At 39.0% G+C, this 18,229-nt stretch overlaps 1 long non-coding RNA gene across 1 annotated transcript in view; it reads right to left on the minus strand.

Moving 5' to 3' along the window:
* The window catches only part of LOC145716340 (uncharacterized), a 103,045-nt gene extending 90,185 nt beyond the window's left edge, over positions 1-12,860 (minus strand). Inside the window, exons 1-2 of the long non-coding RNA XR_014138965.1 lie at positions 12,670-12,860; positions 12,058-12,484 (exon numbers count right to left, since the gene is read on the minus strand). This is a non-coding gene — a long non-coding RNA (uncharacterized LOC145716340). The remainder of the gene's footprint in view (positions 1-12,057; positions 12,485-12,669) is intronic.
* Between the last annotated feature and the right edge of the window lie 5,369 nt (positions 12,861-18,229).

Raw genomic sequence — 18,229 nt, forward strand, 5'->3', positions numbered from 1 at the left:
CATGATCCCAGGGTCCTGGGATCGAGTCCCACATCGGGCTCCCTGCTCCGCGGGAAGCCTGCTTCTCCCTCTCCCACTCCCTCTGCTTGTGTTCCTGCTCTCACTATGTCTCTCTCTGTCAAATAAATAAATAAAATCTTAAAAAAAAAAAAAGAAAAGTAAATTAAGAAATGCCTTTTTCACTTTAAGTAGCAATTTAGTCGTGAAGCTAGATACAAATGTGCTTTAGCACATCCCAGATGTGACACAGCCCTTTCCAGAAATGTCCTGTAACAAATATAGAAGGGCTTTCACTATAAATCATGCATTCAGCAAATCTTTATCAGGCCTCATCTGTGTGACAGACTCTGAGATAGGTGCTAGAGATACTACTGTGAACAAGACGTCATTCCCAATTTAAAGGACTTTACTGGACAGCTTGCAGTAAAAGCAAAAAAAAAAAAAAAAAAGGGAAAGAAAGTAAAGAAAAGAGGTTTCTAAATCTACTCCTGAGAGAGTATGGCAGGGGTAATTTATACCTAAATGCACGAGTGAGGGGCGTCTGGGTAGCTCAGTCGGTTAAGCGTCTGCCTTTGGCTCAGGTCATGATCCCAGGGTCCTGGGATCGAGGCCCGCATCGGGCTCCCTGCTCAACAGGGAGTCTGCTTCTCCCTCTGCCTCTCCCCCTGCTTGTGGTCTCCCTCTCTCTCTCTCTCTCTCTCACACATACACAAATAAATAAAATCTTAAAAAAATAAATGTACAAATGATTCCTTCCCTAAGTCTGGAAATGACCTAAAAACATGATATAGACTAACTCACACATTCTCAAAGGGCTATAGTCCATAAGGAAATGCCCAGTGGGTCTGTGGAATTAAAATATCATTTGGGGGTAGGGGTGATTAGGAAAAAATACATTTTAAAAATCCCCTTAGGAGAGAGATGAACAAACAAGAAGTTTGAAAAACACTGGTTAACCTCTTTGTGATATCTGAGTCCCTACCAGTATTTTACTGGCTTATTGGAACTACAAGAAACCTAGCACAAGGAGCATGGACGCTCTCTGCAGTTTGATTAGAAAGACATGCCCCTGGTGTCTTTTATTATAATAAAAGATCAGTCTGAGATATCTCAACGATTTTCTAGGACAGGAACTCCTTTTTTGGCCTTTCTGTTTGTTGAGAGCTGGTGATGATTTTATTTTGTTCTCTGTACAAAAACCAGCAGAGGATATAGCCATAAAGCTTGTTTCTTTCTCTTTTTTTTTAGGTTTAATGCACTCAACACAGCACAGAGTGCACTGTTTCTCACTAGTACCTAAAGGTGTTATTCTCCCCATCAGATTCATCAAGTTCAATAGAGGTCTTTATTCTCAGGATATTTTCTGTCCTCGTGTTGTCGATCATCTGTTAATAGAGTAAAAACTCTGGTTGTGATCCTGAATCACTAGTCCTGTCTTTCTGTTGTTTCTTTAGAACGCATATTTCTGCTCTGCCATCTCTGATGTATAACTTTTTCCACTGGGATAGCTCCTCTTCAGTCTCTTTCTTCTTAATTCCATTATTTTTTTCCCTATAGTCGTCCTCACACTGATCTTTTTAATCTATTTTGATATCCATTGACTGAATATCAAAAGATCTTCATAAATGAGTTGCGTGAAAGAACACAGGACTTAAGAATTCAGAATTTCTTTCTTTATTTCTGGCCAGAAGTCTTGAAGAGAAAAATATGCATATTTTTTTCAAGTTAACTGAAAACCATCATCCTAAGCTTATTTAATTGGCTCTATCTGGGAGACGGAAGGATAAGAATTTGAAACAGAAAATCGGAAACACTGAAAAACTTTCCACTCATTAAAAAAAAATGGTAGTTTACAAAGGTTTTGATTTTATAATGCTGGTATCAGAGGCAGCAGCTAAAGTTTTAGGGTCTTTTGCTTGCATAATTTTTGTTTACGGTCTTGTTTCTTGAAGACCCCCCATTTGTTTGTGCTTCAGTCCCCACAGCAGCTGGATGAGATCCACGCCTGACCGGTGGCCCCCGGGTCGTTGGTAGTTTCTGGCTCGGTCTCGGGGGAAATTCTAGCCTAGCTGACACAAACGCTAAACTCATCCTCCCTCTCACCTTGTCCCTCAAAAATCCTACACATTCCAACCAGGTCAAACTTCCTAATGTCCTTTTCCTTTTCTGTAACTTCTCAGAAATACTGAGTAGGACTCACCACCATTCACATACTGCAGAGCAATGCTGAGGAAGCTTCTGTTACCTTTGCCTTAAACGGCTGCGCTTTGGGGCGCCTGGGGGGCTCAGTCGCTAAGCGTCTGCCTTCTGCTCAGGTCGTGATCTCAGGGTCCTAGGATCAAGTCCCATATCGGGCTCCTTGCTCAGCGGGGAGCCTGTTTCTCCCTCTCCCTCTGCTGCTTCTCCTGCTTGTGCTCTCTCTCAAATAAATAAGTAAAATCTTAAAAAAAAAAAACAAAAAAAACCGCTGTGCTTTTCCATTGGTTGGCATTTTCAGCTCAGATTTACTGTCACCAGTCATGGGACAAGGCGTTAAGTACGGGACCTCTGAGAAAGGCTGCATCCACGTTTACAGACAGATGACCATGTAAGATGCACGTAATCCAAGAGAAAGACACAGATTCTCTCTAAGAACACAGATGTGAATTCCAGAGAGATTTCTTTGATTCCGCTGTATGCATTGTCACTGTATTCGGGAGAAAATGGACCACAATTGGGGGAGTGTCGTGAATAAGTGACTGGAAAGGGACTTCCTGGGGATATGTATTTTTTGACTAAATGTGAAATTTATGGCATCACACTGTATGTTTCTTATATGGCATTTGGGATTCTCAGGGATCACAATATATTAAGTTCCATTAGAGTTTATTTATCTTCCTGTAAGTTACTCCAGAATTAAAACAAACAAACACTAAAACATAAGTCCTTGAATCAGTAACAATGCCCTCCACCTTCCCAAATCTGGCTGTAAAAACTCTTCCGTTATGTTCATTTCAATGCCTTGTCTTACGGGATTTCCTGAGTCCCTACTTACAGGCTCCTTCCTCCCTTGATCTCCACTTTTGCTTTCTCACTTTCCTCCAAATTGTAATATTTCTAAATTATCCCCCATCAAATTAGCTTATAAATTATTTGAAGACAGGACTCTAAAGACAGCTTTTTTTCTCAATGTATACTTTTTCTCAATGTACACCATCTAGGTGTACAGGGAGAGATTTCCCACCCTCTCCTTTATTTTTTTAAAGTTTTTATTTAAATTCCAGTGTGTTAACATACAGTGTAATATTAGTTTCAGGTGTACAATAGAGTGACTCAACACTTCCATACACTATCTGGTGCTCATCACAAGTACCCTCCTTCATCCCCATCACACTTTTCCCTCCCCCCCACCCCCTGCCCACCTCCCCTCTGGTCACCATCAGTGTGTTCTCTGCAGTTAAGAGTCTATTTCTTGGCTTGCCTCTCTCTCTCTTTCCCCCTTTGTTGTTTGTTTCGTTTCTTAAATTCCACATATGAGTGAGATCATATGGTATCTGTTTTTCTCCTACTTATTTCACTTAGCATAATATTCTCTAGCTCCATCCATGTTACTGCAAATGACAAAATTTCATTCTTTTTTTTACGGTTGAGTAATATTCCATTATATATATATATATAATGGAATATATATATATATATATATATATATATATATATCTCACCTCTTCTTTATCCATTCATCAATCGATGGATACTTGGACTATTCCCATGATGTGGCTATTATAGATAATTTTGCTATAAACATAGGGGTGCATGTATCCCTTCAAATTTGTATTTTTGTATTCTTTGGGTAAATACCTAGGAGTGCAATTGCTGGGCCATAGGGTAGCTCTATTTTGAACTTTTTGAGAAATCTACATACTGTTTTCCAGAGTGGCTGCACCAGCTTACGTTCCCACCAACAGTGTAAGAAGGTTCCCCTTTCTCTGCATCCTCACCAACACCTTTTATTGATTGTTTCCTTTGCTGTGGAGAAGGTTTTTATTTTGATGAAGTCCCAATAGTTTATTTTTGCTTTTGTTTCCCTTGCCTCAGGAGACATATCTAGTAAGAAGTTATTACGGCCCATATCCCAGAGGTTACTGCCTGTGTTCTCCTCTAGGATTTTTATGATTTTAGGTCTCACATTTAGGTCTTTAATCTATTTTGAATTTATTTTTGTGTCTCATTCTTTTTCATGTTGCTATCCAGTTTTCCCAACACCATTTGTTGAGAAGACTGTTTTTCCTATTGAATATTCTTTCCTGCTTTGTCAAAGATTAATTGACCATTTAGTTGTGGGTTCATGTCTGGGTGTTCTATTCTGTTCTATTGATCTATTTTCTGTGCCAGTACCATACTGTTTTAATCACTACAGCATGAAGTCTGGAATAGTGATGCCTCTAGCTTTTCTTTTTCCCTTCCCTTCCCCTCCCCTCCCTTCCCTTCCTTTTCTTTTCAAATTTTCTTTTCTTTTCAAAATTTTCTTTTCAAGGTTGCTTTGGCTATTCTGGGTCTTTTGTGGTTCCAAAAATATTTTAGGATTTTTTGTCCTAGATCTGTGAAAAATGCTGGTGGTATTTTGATACAAGGGATTGCATTAAATGTGTATATAGACATTTTAACAATATTTGTTCTTTCAATCCATGAGCATGGAATGTCTTTCCATTTCTTTGTTGTTCTTTTTCTAGCTCCTTTAGGTGTAAGCTTAGGTCATTTATTTGAAATTTTTCTTGCTTTTGAAGTAGGCCTCTACTGCTATATATCTTCCTCTTAGGACCACTTTTGCTGTATCTCAAAAGCTCTGGACCACTGTGTTTTCATTTTCATTTGTCTCCATGTATTTTTAAAAATTTCTTCTTTTATTTCCTGGTTAACCCATTCATTATTTAGTAGCATGTTGTTCAACCTCCCTGTATTTGAAGTTCTATAAGATTTTTTTCTTGTGACTGACTCCTAGTTTCATTGCATTGTGGTCAAAAAAGGTGTATGGTATGATTTCAATCTCTTTGTATTTGTTGAGGCCTCTTTTGTGACCTAATATGTGATCTATTCTGGAGAATGTCCATGTGCACTAGAAAAGAATGTGTATTTTGCTATTTTAGGATAGAATGTTCTGAACATATCTGTTAAGTCTATCTGGTCCAGTGTGTCATTCAAAATCATTGTTTCCTTGTTCATTTTCTGTTTATCTTTCCATTGATGTAAGTGGGGTTTTAAAGCCCCCTACTGTTACTGTGTTATTATCAATTATTTCCTTTATGTTTGTTATTAATTGTTTTATATATTTGGGTGCTCCCATGTTGGGTGCATAAATATTTACAATTGTTAGATCTTGATGGATTGTCCCCTTTATGATTATATAGTGCCCTTCTTTGTCTCTTTTTATACTTTGTTTTAAAGTCTAGTTTGTCAGATATAAATATTGCTACTCTGACTTTCTTTTGACATCCATTAGCATGATAAATATTTCTCCGTCTCTTCACTTTCAATCTGCAGGTGTCTTTAGGTCTAGATGAGTCTGTTGTAGGCAGCATAAAGATACTGTTTTTTAATCCATTTTGATACCCTATGTCTTTTGATTGGAGCATTTAGTCCATTTACATTCCAAGTAATTATTGATATGTATTTATTGCCATTTTACTATTTGTTTTGTCATTGTTTCTGGAGATTTTCTCTGTTCCTTTCTTGTCCTTGTCATTTTTTGGTCTTTCCTTTCCACTCAAGGAGTCCCCTTTGATCTTTCTGGCAGGGCTGGTTTAGTGCTCTGCTGCCTCCTACCAGTGGCTGTGTTTATGCTGAGGAGCAGGGTGTAAAGGAAATGGTGCTGGCCAGCTCCCTTGTTTGCAGAGAGGCATCTCTGTGAATGCTACCTTCCAGGGAAGCACTCTGAGAAGAGTGAATAATCTCTCCACTGTGTGCCCCAAGTATTCTTCAGATCACTGTTTCCACACTGTCTGTCCCCGAGTTGTTTGCCTGCCTTCTCTCCAGCGGTAGGGCAGTGCCCTCCAGGCTCTATCCTAGCCAAGCCCACTGACCCTTAAAACTTCAGGCTTTAAGCCCTGCTTGTTGCAAGAACTCATGAAATTCAGCCCCTCTCATTTTCCAAGCCAATGGCTTTGGGGAACATCCTTCTTGTGCATTGCCCTGTGCGCACCTCTTTCTTGCCCTCCTCCACGACTACGACTCCCTCCCCTGTATAGCACCTATGATCCATTTCCACATCTCCACACTTCCTACCTTCTTAGCCGTGGCTTTTTCCCTCCCTTTAGTTGTGGAGTTTGTTTTCTCAGTCTTCAGGGTGATTTCTGGGGCATTTAGGATGATCTGATAGTTATCTCGTTGTGTTCGTGGGACGATGTGAGCCTGGAGTCCTCTCACTCCACCACCATCTTCCTCTCCTGTCACCTTCTTTAAAACATAATCTTGTTGAGGGTATTTTCCTTCCAAATGTAGCTCATCATTCATTTTACTGTATTGATTTTAGCTGTTGAAAGAGTCCTTTACCTCCTAACTCTTCAGAGAAGTAGCTGTTATATTTCTTATCCTCCATGTCATAGACAGTTAATTCCTTTGATCACCTTCCATTTTTCAGTGACTATTATTTCATAACTTCCTTGATGTACTTCTCCCAACTAAGGCAGAGAGGAAAAGAGAGAGAGAGAGAGAAAGGAACTCTAGAGATTTTTAAATGACTTTTGCTTTTGTATATTACTAACATTTGGTATTGTCACTTTCTGTTTCTGTACATCTTATTTCTTCCTCTCCAGGTTGTTCAATTGCTCCTTTTTTAAATCTGAAGCTAAATGATCTTTCCCACTTGATTTGTCTACCAATATTTCTAAGCTATTCTCTCCCTGTTGTTACTTCACAGTGAATGGTGGTGTCAGTGAGACAGCTTCCAACCTGCCATCATCTGTGAATATCATTAGTGTGGTGTTATTTACAACCTTTTAATTCACTAATGAAGATGCTGGGTAGACTGGACCACACATCAACTCTCTGGAGGTAATATGGTGAAAGTTGCCATTGTTCATTATCTTTCATTTTTGGTCCTTGGGCTACATTGCAGCTGGTATTTAAACTTGAGAAGCAAATGTCCTTGAGGCAGGCATCATTTAAAAAAAATCCATTCTAGGGGCCCCTAGGTGGTTCCCGTAGTTAAGCGTCTGCCTTCAGCTCAGGTCATGATCCCAGGGTCCTGGGATTGAGCCCCGCATCGGGCTCTCTGCTCAGTGGGGAGCCTGCTTCTCCCTCTCCCTCTGCTGCTCCCCCTGCTTGTGCTCTCTCTCACTCTCTCTCCCGTTCTCTATCAAATAAATAAATAAAATCTTAAAAAAAAAATTAAAAAAACATCCATTCTATACCTGGTTCTTTTAATTCCATAAACAAATTGTCATATGTATTCAACAGGATTTTTTCTTCATGATCCAATGACCGCTATTTTCTGAGATGGTACTAGTGCAATTCCAGGAGTGACTTGCCTTACTGCATCAGGTTTGTTTTCACGGCATGTGACGTTCACAGGCATGGCAAATACAAAGGCTGAATTTCATTCTTTGTGCTTCTGCCCATAGGACAAATGGTGGTGTTCTCACATGGCATCGCTCCTTTAACCTCTGTCGCTTCACCATTTCATTCCTTTAACTTCCCCTGACCCTTTTTCCTTTTGCACTTACCAAATTCTTTTCTACTTGGCTCTCATATCACTTCCCATTGCCTTCAGACAATTATTTGTTCTCTTTGTATTCCAGTTCCCCTGTATTCCAATTATAACTCTATTACCACACTTGTCATGTAATAGTGTACCTGGTTTTATTTACAAATCTATCATCGCTCTGGGCTGTGAACATCTGGAGGGCAGAAATCTTGTCATATTCATCTTTATTCCTTGGTGTTTAGCATAAAGTAGGCACTCAGTAAATGTTTGCTGACTGAATGAGTAAATTAATGGCCTGTTTATAGGGACATCAATAGAGAACTTAATTTGAATAAATCAACTTTTTATAAGCAATTTACAGCAGAATACCTTCCCTCCAAATTAGTTCTATTTATTAACACTTTATTAGAAAATGCCAAGTTGTCTCTACTATTCTCTACACATAGCCTCAGTGTTTTTAATTGTAAAATGAACAAAAAAGCGAGTAAAAAAGCAAATAATGCATAGTTGATTACTGTTATTATTTTAAATCACAGAGAGCCTTAGGTAACAGTATTTTTTTTTCTTCTAAGAATGGAAAAGAAATATAAAGAAGATGAGCCTTATAGCATATTTTTTAAAGTTCCTTAATGTTCTGATTTCAATAAGATGTTAGTGACATTTAGTATAATATAGATTCACAGCATTTGAACCTACAGCTATTGAACTGATATTTATTTGATGACTTTTGGATACTTTCTATCCTGTGTTTTACAATAAAGATTTGATTATATGTAGTAGATAATATTTGTTAATATGAATTAATGGAGTTGAGAAATTATTTTATCCCAAAGGCAAAAGGAAGAATGATTTCCTTGTTGTGTTGACCAAAATGAATGAGGTTTTTCTTCTAATGTTATGTAATCTATATGTTTTGCTGATTTTAATTTATAGGTTGACATTGTTTTAAGTTCCAGGTAGAAAAAAAATATATAGGAAATACAAGATTAACATTAAATAAAAGGAAGACAGGTCTTTCAATGGGTCAATAGTGACAGGTAAAACAGTCTTCGTGGAATAAAAAGAAATGGGATGTATAAAATAATAGTAATGTGTACTCCAGAAATGCACACTTATTGTGAGATTGCACTGTGCCTAAAAGAAAGAGGAAATGGTGTCATTACACCAAAGTACATGCTGTAAGCAAATGGGAAAAAAGGAAGTATCTATTATTTGGCTGAAATACTCCTTATCCCCATATCGTAGCAAATAAGTAAGTAAGGCTTGGCCTCACTTCACCTGTTAATTCTTTCCCGAATTAACAGACACCCTGTTTGACACTGTAAAAGCCACTGTAGCCACTCTTTCAAGCTTCTAATGAATAGAACACACGGAAGCGCCAAAATATTATTTTAAATCTACCTTAGCTGCACAATAACCAAATAGCAGATTTTGGAGTAAGAAGCGTATGATTACTTACACTTTTACTTAAGTTCAGTTCCATTTCCATGACGCCATGTATTTCAGTAAAAGTAAATACTACAGATTTATTTTTCTATAGGATTCTAAACATCTTTATTTGAGAACTTTTCATCTGTTTGCTCAATTTTTTCACTGCTGATCCTTACGTTTGTATTGAATAATCAGAAACCTAATCTAATGATCTCGCGGTATTTACAGCAGTGTAAAAACCTTAATGGTACTATGAAGCTTGGATTCACAAAATCACTCCCACATAAAGCAAATATTTCCTCCTCTGTGTTATGTTGCTGTTGCTACCAGGTGTTTAGAGAGTCACTGGGTTAAGCTTTTCACATGTACATCTTACAGAGGAAGAAAAAGAATTCTTTTAACATAATTTAAAAGTTAAATGTCTATATTAAATATAGACATAAATATGACTAAAATATTAACATTAAATTATTAAGCATGTACCATAGCGTTTCTGATGTTGTTCTATATGCTACAGAGACCATGAAGAATTGGATAAAATGCGCCCTGCTGTCAAAGAGATAAAGCGCTCTAAAATGGTGGGTGAAAGACAATAAACAAGTAAATAAATAATATAACAATACCATGTCAGATTGCGGTCAAGGTTAGGAGGCAAACAGGGTGATAGGATAAGTGTGCTGGGAACTGGGAGATGCGGAGTGTGACATGTGCAGTTAGAAAAGGCATCCTGAGGAGATAAACTTGAGCTGAGAACCAAGAAAGGAGTCAGCCATGTTAAGAGCTGGGGAAAGAGCCTGCCAAGCAAATGGGACCTTAAGTGCAAAGACCTTAAAGTGGGGAAAAGGCTAGGTTTTTGATGACCAGAAAGAAAGTGAACTCTCCTAGAGCAGGTTGAGCAAGGGAAGAATGATTCAGGGCACTTTTGGAGAGGTGCACAAGGACCCGATCACCAAACATGTCATTAAACAATATAAACTCCAGAGTTCAAATTTAGTGCCCATCCCATATGAAATTGTTACTGGTAGTAATCATTCATAACATTAAGAACGTATTTCCCAGTTTGCATTAAGTGAAATCTTTAGTTATGTTGTTCTTTTAACAAACATTCGTTGAGTACTGACCAAGTGCTAGACGTTGTTCTGCCCCAGAAATGGAGTCATGATCTAAAGGGAGAGAAGCCCCCTGCTTGTAATCACCTTTAATTCCCTTGCTTTCCTGACAGTGCTTTGAGTGCAGAAGACGACAGCTTCTAGGTTTCCCACTTGCAGCTCTATATTGCTGTTTGTTCTAATTTTGCTAACAAAAGTCTTACATAGGTTTCAATAACTCTAGGAATAAATGGTTATCAGACTTCCCTTTCATTAGGGAAAAACATTCTCCAGTGAAGTCAGATTTTGACCCTGTGAGAATACAGCTCGTCACTTTCTGATGGAAACAGAAAATAATCATAGAATGTGAAGCTGTTGACTGATCTTACATCAGAAATGGTATTCCTTATGACAGCTATGCCCCCAAAGTGGGCTGTACTCAGTCTGTTGCCTTTCTGCGGTAGGGTGGCATGCATCCATTCGCTTCTTGGCACTGTTTACCATGAATGTTTAATAAGATGTAGAAGGTCTTGAGAAACGTTTTGAGTAAGACTGTCTTTTAAAATAGACCAGCATTTTCTACCTTTTAAGTAATTTGGCAAAAATAGCATAGAATAATTTTAAAATATAGACTTACAGAAGTCTCTTCATAACTTCCAAGCCCTTTCTATAAAGGTGCTTCTCACAGGATTGATTTTTTAAATGCTAACAATTTTGTCTCCATCATTATACACATCTGAAACTCTACGGGAATGGAAGAAAAGTGACTTGAGGAATGGTAATTACATGATCATAGAAAACAGTTTAAATATCTACAAACAACTAAGTAAATAGTGAAGATGATGGGTCTCGTGGGCACACCAACAGTGCACTCAGATCTCTATGTAGGCAGTGAAAAACCTCACTGAGGATGTCATTAGAGTACCTTGCTGTGGGGTCTTAAGAGAGTTTAAACAAGGTTTGTTCTCTTTTGTTCTTTGTTGTAGGTATAAAGTATAATAACTTTGATTTAGAGAAATGGTACTAGCAGAATTTTCATATATATGGAACTTGATTTGAAAAAAGTCATTCAATAGGATGCACCAAATGACTCCAAGTGTCACTTGGAGGATGCATTTCTCAAGTAACTTCAAGTATGATTTATAAAGACCATATATTGCTTCATAATCATTTCCATTTTATTTCTGTTTCTCCGTTCGCTGTGCTGATATAGGCAACAGATAAAGTCACGGTGGGTCAAGAGTTTTATAGATGATTGGACTTTTAACCCAACAGCTGTGCAATCGCAAGAAAATAAATAGAAGGTGAAATCGTTGTAAGTGTGCTCATAATTAGGGGTATACTTCAGCAAGCTAACTTCGGAGATACACCGCAAGATTCCGTATCAGACCCTCTGAATTAGCGAATGCTGTGTCCTCCATGAAGCCGTCCTTCCTCCATGTCCGCATCTGTGGTGGGAGTCCCACCTGTGCTTTGCCATAGCTTCTTGAGAAGCACCTCGATGTCCATACTTACCATGCTGAATTACGATACAATATCAATGGCAAGGAATTTCTGAGGGCTTATTATGTTCCACTAATACATCACACCGTATTATTAAATCCCTAGAACAAACAAATCTGTGGGGCAGATTTTATTGTCTCTACCAAAGGAAACCATCTCTGAGAAGGGAAAGAACTTATGCAAGGCCACGTGGCCAGGGAATTCTGAAAATGGGATTAAATTCCATGTCGGCCTTCTTTCAAAACCCATTACTTCTCTTCATTGAGGTACAATTCTGTGTATTATTACTGGGAATTTTTCATGAGGTCAAGAAGCTTAAACACACACTGCGAGGTAGCTCCTAATTATTGGTCTCACCTTATGAAAGAAGCAACTGAGGCACAGTGAGGTCAGAGAGTGTTCAGTGTCACAGAGTTCACGGGCAATGGGGTCTGCGATCCACGCCAGACAGCTGAACACCAGGGTAGGTATGCTACGCTTCCCCAGACGGCCACCACAATCACACTATTCCAGAAGGCGGTTTGGAATGAGGAAGACACAGCAGTGGTCTCCAGCAATATGCTGATGGCAGGCTCTCATTCCTGGACCTTCTCATTTCATGGTCCCGGGGTGCCCCCCAGACTTTGAGGTGTTTCTGAGCTCCCTGGGTGATGCTAATGCATCCCGAAGTCTGGAAGCCACCATACAAAGACTTTAGCACAGAGTGTGTCCCATCATGAGAGGATAATGAGTATGACCTCTCTCAGTACTTTCATTATTATTGATGCTATCATGAGGCACTGGTCTGAAAGCAAAATAGACGGATTTCAAAGAATAAGGCAAAAAACAAAACAAAGTGAGAGAGAACAAGAACAAATGAAGATATTCTCACTGTTCGTAAACAGTTTTAAATACTGCCTTTATAGAAGGTAAACCAAGAAAAGAACAAAATAGAAGCTTAAAAGAACAAACAAATCAAACCACACAGACCTGAGACTCTGCTTTCAGTGGAGTTTGACTGGATTCTCTTATCCTATTTGAGTCACACACAGTCCTCTTTGGTGCTTCCCATGGAGGTGGCTGCCTGGGACTTTCCAGGAATACAACCGCGTTGACTTACAACTCCTATTTTCCACGAGCCTTTGAAGTTTGCTCTAGTGATTACTGACTCATCCACAGCTTTACAAAGAAGAAAATTATATTCGAGGGAGACAGGCAATGCTGAGCAGTTTTCAGTCTTTCTGTTATATTTCTAAACGGTTCCACCCGGAGGCAGAGCTATGGATTTGTTAAACTCTCCAGGTTGATTTGAGCCTTGTGGTGCTTCTGTTAAGTCTGTGTAGTACTAAACACTCGCGCTCATAACGATTATGCGACCAGTGAAGTCCTGGGCACAATTTCAAACAGAATGGGCCTCCCTTTGTTTCTGTCCATCCTTCAGCTGTGGCTCACTTTAGGCAAAGGACATGTGGCTGCTAATTTTAGTTAGCATATATGACCTTAGTTTCCTAAGGTCAGCTTGCTTTGGTGACTAGGAGGAAATGCATTTGTGAGTGTGTGAGGCAGAACAGAGGGGTTATTTTCACAATAATCTCTAGTCTTTATTTATGTTTACATCATATTTTCATATAATCTGCTAATTTTAACATGCTTTGTATGTGATATTTGAAAACCCTGTGCACGAAGGAAAATATTGACAATTTTGACTCTGAAGAAAGAGTGGAAATATTAATATATTTTGCCTTTTTTTTTCCCCTCGCTCTATGAGTCTATGTCACAGCTGAGGAGTGGATGTAGGCCTACAGCGGAAGCTACTAAATTTGCAATTTTTCAAATATCTTAATACTGTTGGAATATATACAACAACCTAAATACAACTCTATTATCATAATTACCATAACTGACGCTTCTGCACACAAAGAGATATATTATGTTCCCATAATGTATTAGACAGAACAAATCTGTAAATGCCTGGGGCAATTTTGTCATGAACAATATATGACCTAAAAAGCAGGGTTTCTTCAATTTGGTTACAGTAAATGGATCCAAGCAAATCAGAATATTCAGAGCATGAATGTAATCAATTTGAGCCTAGCTATTCTGGTTTCGAAAAGTCAGCTCAATTATTTCCAGTCATTTAGATATTTCTTAACAAGAGAGCATTTTGGTTTTTAAACAGCATCACAATAAATGTGTATATTATATTACCTGGAAAATATATTTCTCATATCCGATTCTACACACAAATGTATAGAGTGAGACATACAATTCAAGAAAATTTAATTTTCCGTGCACAAAATTAGCACATCAGCAGAAAGGCTAAAGTTATCTTACTCTTGTGTGTTAAATACATGTGTAGAAAAGAATGTCCCATTGGATTAACTGCTAAGATTTTCAACAGTTTTGCCAATTTGTGTCAAAGGAAAAAGGGAAAACCTTCCTACTTGGAGCTCAACTGTAATTTAGCCTATAAAATTTAGACTTACAAATAAGTTTTAATTCTTGGTGTTTCCACCAAGTTGAAGTTATTTTTCTTTCACCAAGCTGAAGTTATTTTATACCATTAACTGCCTCATTCGTCACCAGAGGCTTTTGTTATTTATGAGATTCAAAATAAATGAATGAATGAATAATACATAAATTAGCAGAGTATCATCCTTTTCCTTATAAAAATCATGTGTTTAACTATAGAGCCTGCTTTTTAATTTGCAAAGTTTGATGTGTGTTTATATTAAAATGATTTATCTTTCTACCAAAGAGAATTTAACAGAACAATCTTTTAAGAGACCCTAAGCATCATGAAAGAATATTTTAGTCATTATTCTAAGACAGATTTGCTAGCTGACCTAGCAGAAGCAGTTTAATTCTGGTTAGAAGCTGGTTCAAACAGTCTTGAAGAGGGCCTACCTTGCCCCTTTGTTTTCATACTATTTCCTGGCTTCAATCACCTGCAGTCCGTTCCTGAGGGCTGTCAGGCTGCCTCATTTTTCTTTATATTTCTATATGCACATATATAAATATATATATATATAATATTTAACCCCACAACATGCAAGGATGGTCATTGCCATGCTAGCCAACCCCTACAGTCGTAAATTACCTAATCAAAATCTCTTTTAATTCTTAAAAGCCCTCCTTGTTTTCCAAATTATTCTAATATCATCTTGTACCAATGAATTAACTCCTGTAGCAACATGCATACAGGAAACCCCAACTAGGGAGAGGCATTTCACCAAGCACAGAAGAAGACTGATGCTAAAAGTGAAGCAGGGATATTGGATCCAGCACCTGACCCTTTCATTTTGGAGGTCACATAACCAGAAAATTTTGGAGCAATCGGGTAGTCTTGAGGTGGTCAGGAAAGGAAAGTAAGGGTCACAGCAAGAACCTTTCCCCAGCTAGGACATGTTTTGCAGGGGAGCTAGTTCTAAGTGTAGTGTGGACTAGAAGCCACTCTGACCCCATCCCACTTCAGCAAAATGGATGGACTTTGGCATGTTGGCTGAGCATGTAAGTGTGAACCAAAAAAGCCACAAACTGAGAGACCAAGACTACGGTGTGTTGTATTAACAGCTAGGTAAACCACATCCTCACTTCACTATCAATGTATAAGCTTCTACAGAAAGTGTGCGGTCAGTTTTCAACAGAGACACCAAATGGTGTCACTAAAACCATTGACTCACCGAGGCCTCCAATCAATGCTCACCCAACACAGCCATGCCCCCGAGTCCCTTCTCCCCAGTTCCACAGTCCACCAGTACAACCACGTCCTTGCAGATAGCCAGCTCCCCGGTCTACGTCCACGGTAGTCACGGGGAATGGCGACAGGCGCACAACACAATGTCAGCTACACCCTCGACTGCATGCTCCAAAGGGCACTCAACAGCTCCCAACCATAGCGTCTTTCCTTTGGTGAGTTTACTTTCTCCACTTGTGGAGGCAACTATCTGCACCTACTTTTCCCTTGTCAATCTACCAGCATGCTCTTCCATTTCACCTTTGTCTCATGATCTCATCTCACCTTTCCTTGGTCTGAGAGACACAGATCGAATAAAATGGTTGCTCACCATCCATCACCATGACCCATACTTCCAGGAGGAAGGGAGCAGACCTGCCCTCACCAAGGCCCTCTCTTCTTCAGCTATGACCTCACCACCTCCCGTTATCTCCTGGGCTCGGCTCCTTTCCTTCTGCATTTCAACAGCTCCTCATCTACTCAATATTTTACGAAAATGCATAGACACATGCAAAAATCATCCGTCTTTTAGAAATTCCTCATAACCCCGTGTTGCCATTCTGCTACTGCCCAATTTCTCTGTCTGTCTTTATAAAGCAAGACTTGTACCGGGTACTCACGGTCTCCTTTTCCACATCTCTGGGTCTCACCACTCCACCAAAACATCCTTTTCAAGGTTGCCAGTGGCTGCAGGTGTTGCTTCATCCACTGTTTTGTCCACTGTTCACATCCGTGTTCTCACCTCTATTAAACCTGCAATAGAATGGGAGACAACTGAATACCTTCTCCTTCTGGAAATATTCTCACTTCTTGGCTATGAAACCAGGTGTTCCATGGTTTCCTTTCTGCCTTTATCACCTCCATCTGTTGATTGGCTCTGTGGGGTACAAACTAGCCTTACTCAGAGAGGTCTGGTCTTTTCTCTACTACCGGGGCTACTCAGGGTGGATTATGCCACTCTGGCCCCTGCCAGTCTGCTGCATCTCCCACCAAATCATTGTGCTTCCCTGGGAAGCTCTCTTTTCCAATATAGCCTTGGCCAAAGTGGTCTCGAACTCCAGTCTGGGAGGCAGAGTGCCCGACAGCCACAATGGTACCTTAGCATGTACTCACCCTGGCACCCTGAGGTGATGATCACGTGCTTCTAGCCACTGGTCTTGGAATCATTCCTCTTACGTGGCTTATTATGAGAGTTAACACCTCCTTGGGACTTTTTTCTATAAATTTCCTCAGAGAAACCTGGACAGTAGGCAGGCTAGTCCTAATTCGGCTTACCAAAGGCAGGGCCTTGGATGGAGTTCATCAGCTTGTTTGAAGCTGGGGGTGTGTGGAGCACTAATGGCCCTTTTTACCCTTCCCATTAATTCCTTTTCCTCCCTTCCCTCCTTCCTTCCTTCCTTCCCTCCTTCCTTCCTTCCTTGCTTCCTTCCTTTCTTCCTTCCCTCCTTTCTTCCTTCCTTTGTTCCTCTTTCTTCCTTTCCTTGAGTTTCTTTCTTTCTACTGAGATAAAATAATTAAAGTGCCAAAACATTCACCCTTTTAATGTCAGAGATTATTAGTATATTCACAAGGTTGTGAAACCTCCACCACTATGTTTCCAGAACTTTTTCATCATCCCCCAGAGGAACCCCATAACCATGAGCAGTCACTCCCCATTCCCCTCTCTCCCAGCCTCAGGCACCCACTCTCATCCACGGTCCATCTTGATGGATTTGCCTGTATGGACCATTTATTTCATTAGAATCATACAGAACATGCCCTTTCTGTGTCCGGTTTCTTCCACTTATATTTCCAAGATTTATTTAGGTTTCAGCATGTATCAGAACTTCACTTCTTTTTGTGGCTGAATAATATTCTATTGTAGGAATATGTCCATTAAAAAAAAATCCTCTCAGCAGTTGATAGACATTTGGGTTGTTTCAGCTTTGGGGCTCATATGAACAAAGCCACTCTGACATTTGGGTACAGATCTTTGCTGCAATTATGTTTTAAATTCTCTTAGTCTTGGCAATCTCTTAGTTTTGTAAATTCTCTTAGATTTGCAGTAAGGCTTGAGATCAAGAAGTGTGAATCCCATAACTTTGTTCTTTTTCAAAAACATTGACTGTTCTGAATCCTTTGTATTCTTGTGTAAATTTTAGGGTCAGCTTACCATTCTCCAAAAAAGGCAGGGGAGTTTTCCCAGGGGTCATGCTTGCACTGCAGATGAACTTGGTTATCATTGCTATTTGGGAAAAAAAAAAAAAAACCATTTGGACTTCTAATCCATGAACACATGCTGTCTTTCCATGTATTTAGGTCTTTTCATTTGTTTTTCTCATTTCTTCCAATGATTGTAATTTTCAGCATACAGAGTTTTCATTCCTTCTATTAACTGCAGCATTTTATTTTTTGATACTATTGTAAATTGACTTGTTTTCTTAATTTTTTCTTTAAATTATTCATTGCTAGTGTGTAGAAAAATAACTGATTTTGTATATTCATCATCTTTCTGCAACCATATGAACTCATGTATTAGGTCTATCAGGGGTGTGTGTGTGTGTGTGTGTGTGAATTCCTCAAGGTTTTTAAAATTCCAGATGAGGTCATTTGCAAATAGGTATAGTTTATTTCTTCTTTTCAATATAGAGTCCTTTTATTTTCCTTTCTTGTCTAAGTATCCTAGCAAAACCCTCCAGTGCAATGTTGAATAGAAATGGTGTCTGGTCTCTTTCTGATCTGGAAAAAAATTTTTGTCTTTTTTTTTTTTTAAATTTTATTATGTTATGTTAGTCACCATACAATACATCATTGGTTTTTGATGTGGTGATCCAC

Source organism: Leptonychotes weddellii, chromosome 11 (assembly GCF_054177405.1).
Source record: "Leptonychotes weddellii isolate Sample4059 chromosome 11, ASM5417740v2, whole genome shotgun sequence".
Lineage (NCBI taxonomy): Eukaryota > Metazoa > Chordata > Mammalia > Carnivora > Phocidae > Leptonychotes > Leptonychotes weddellii.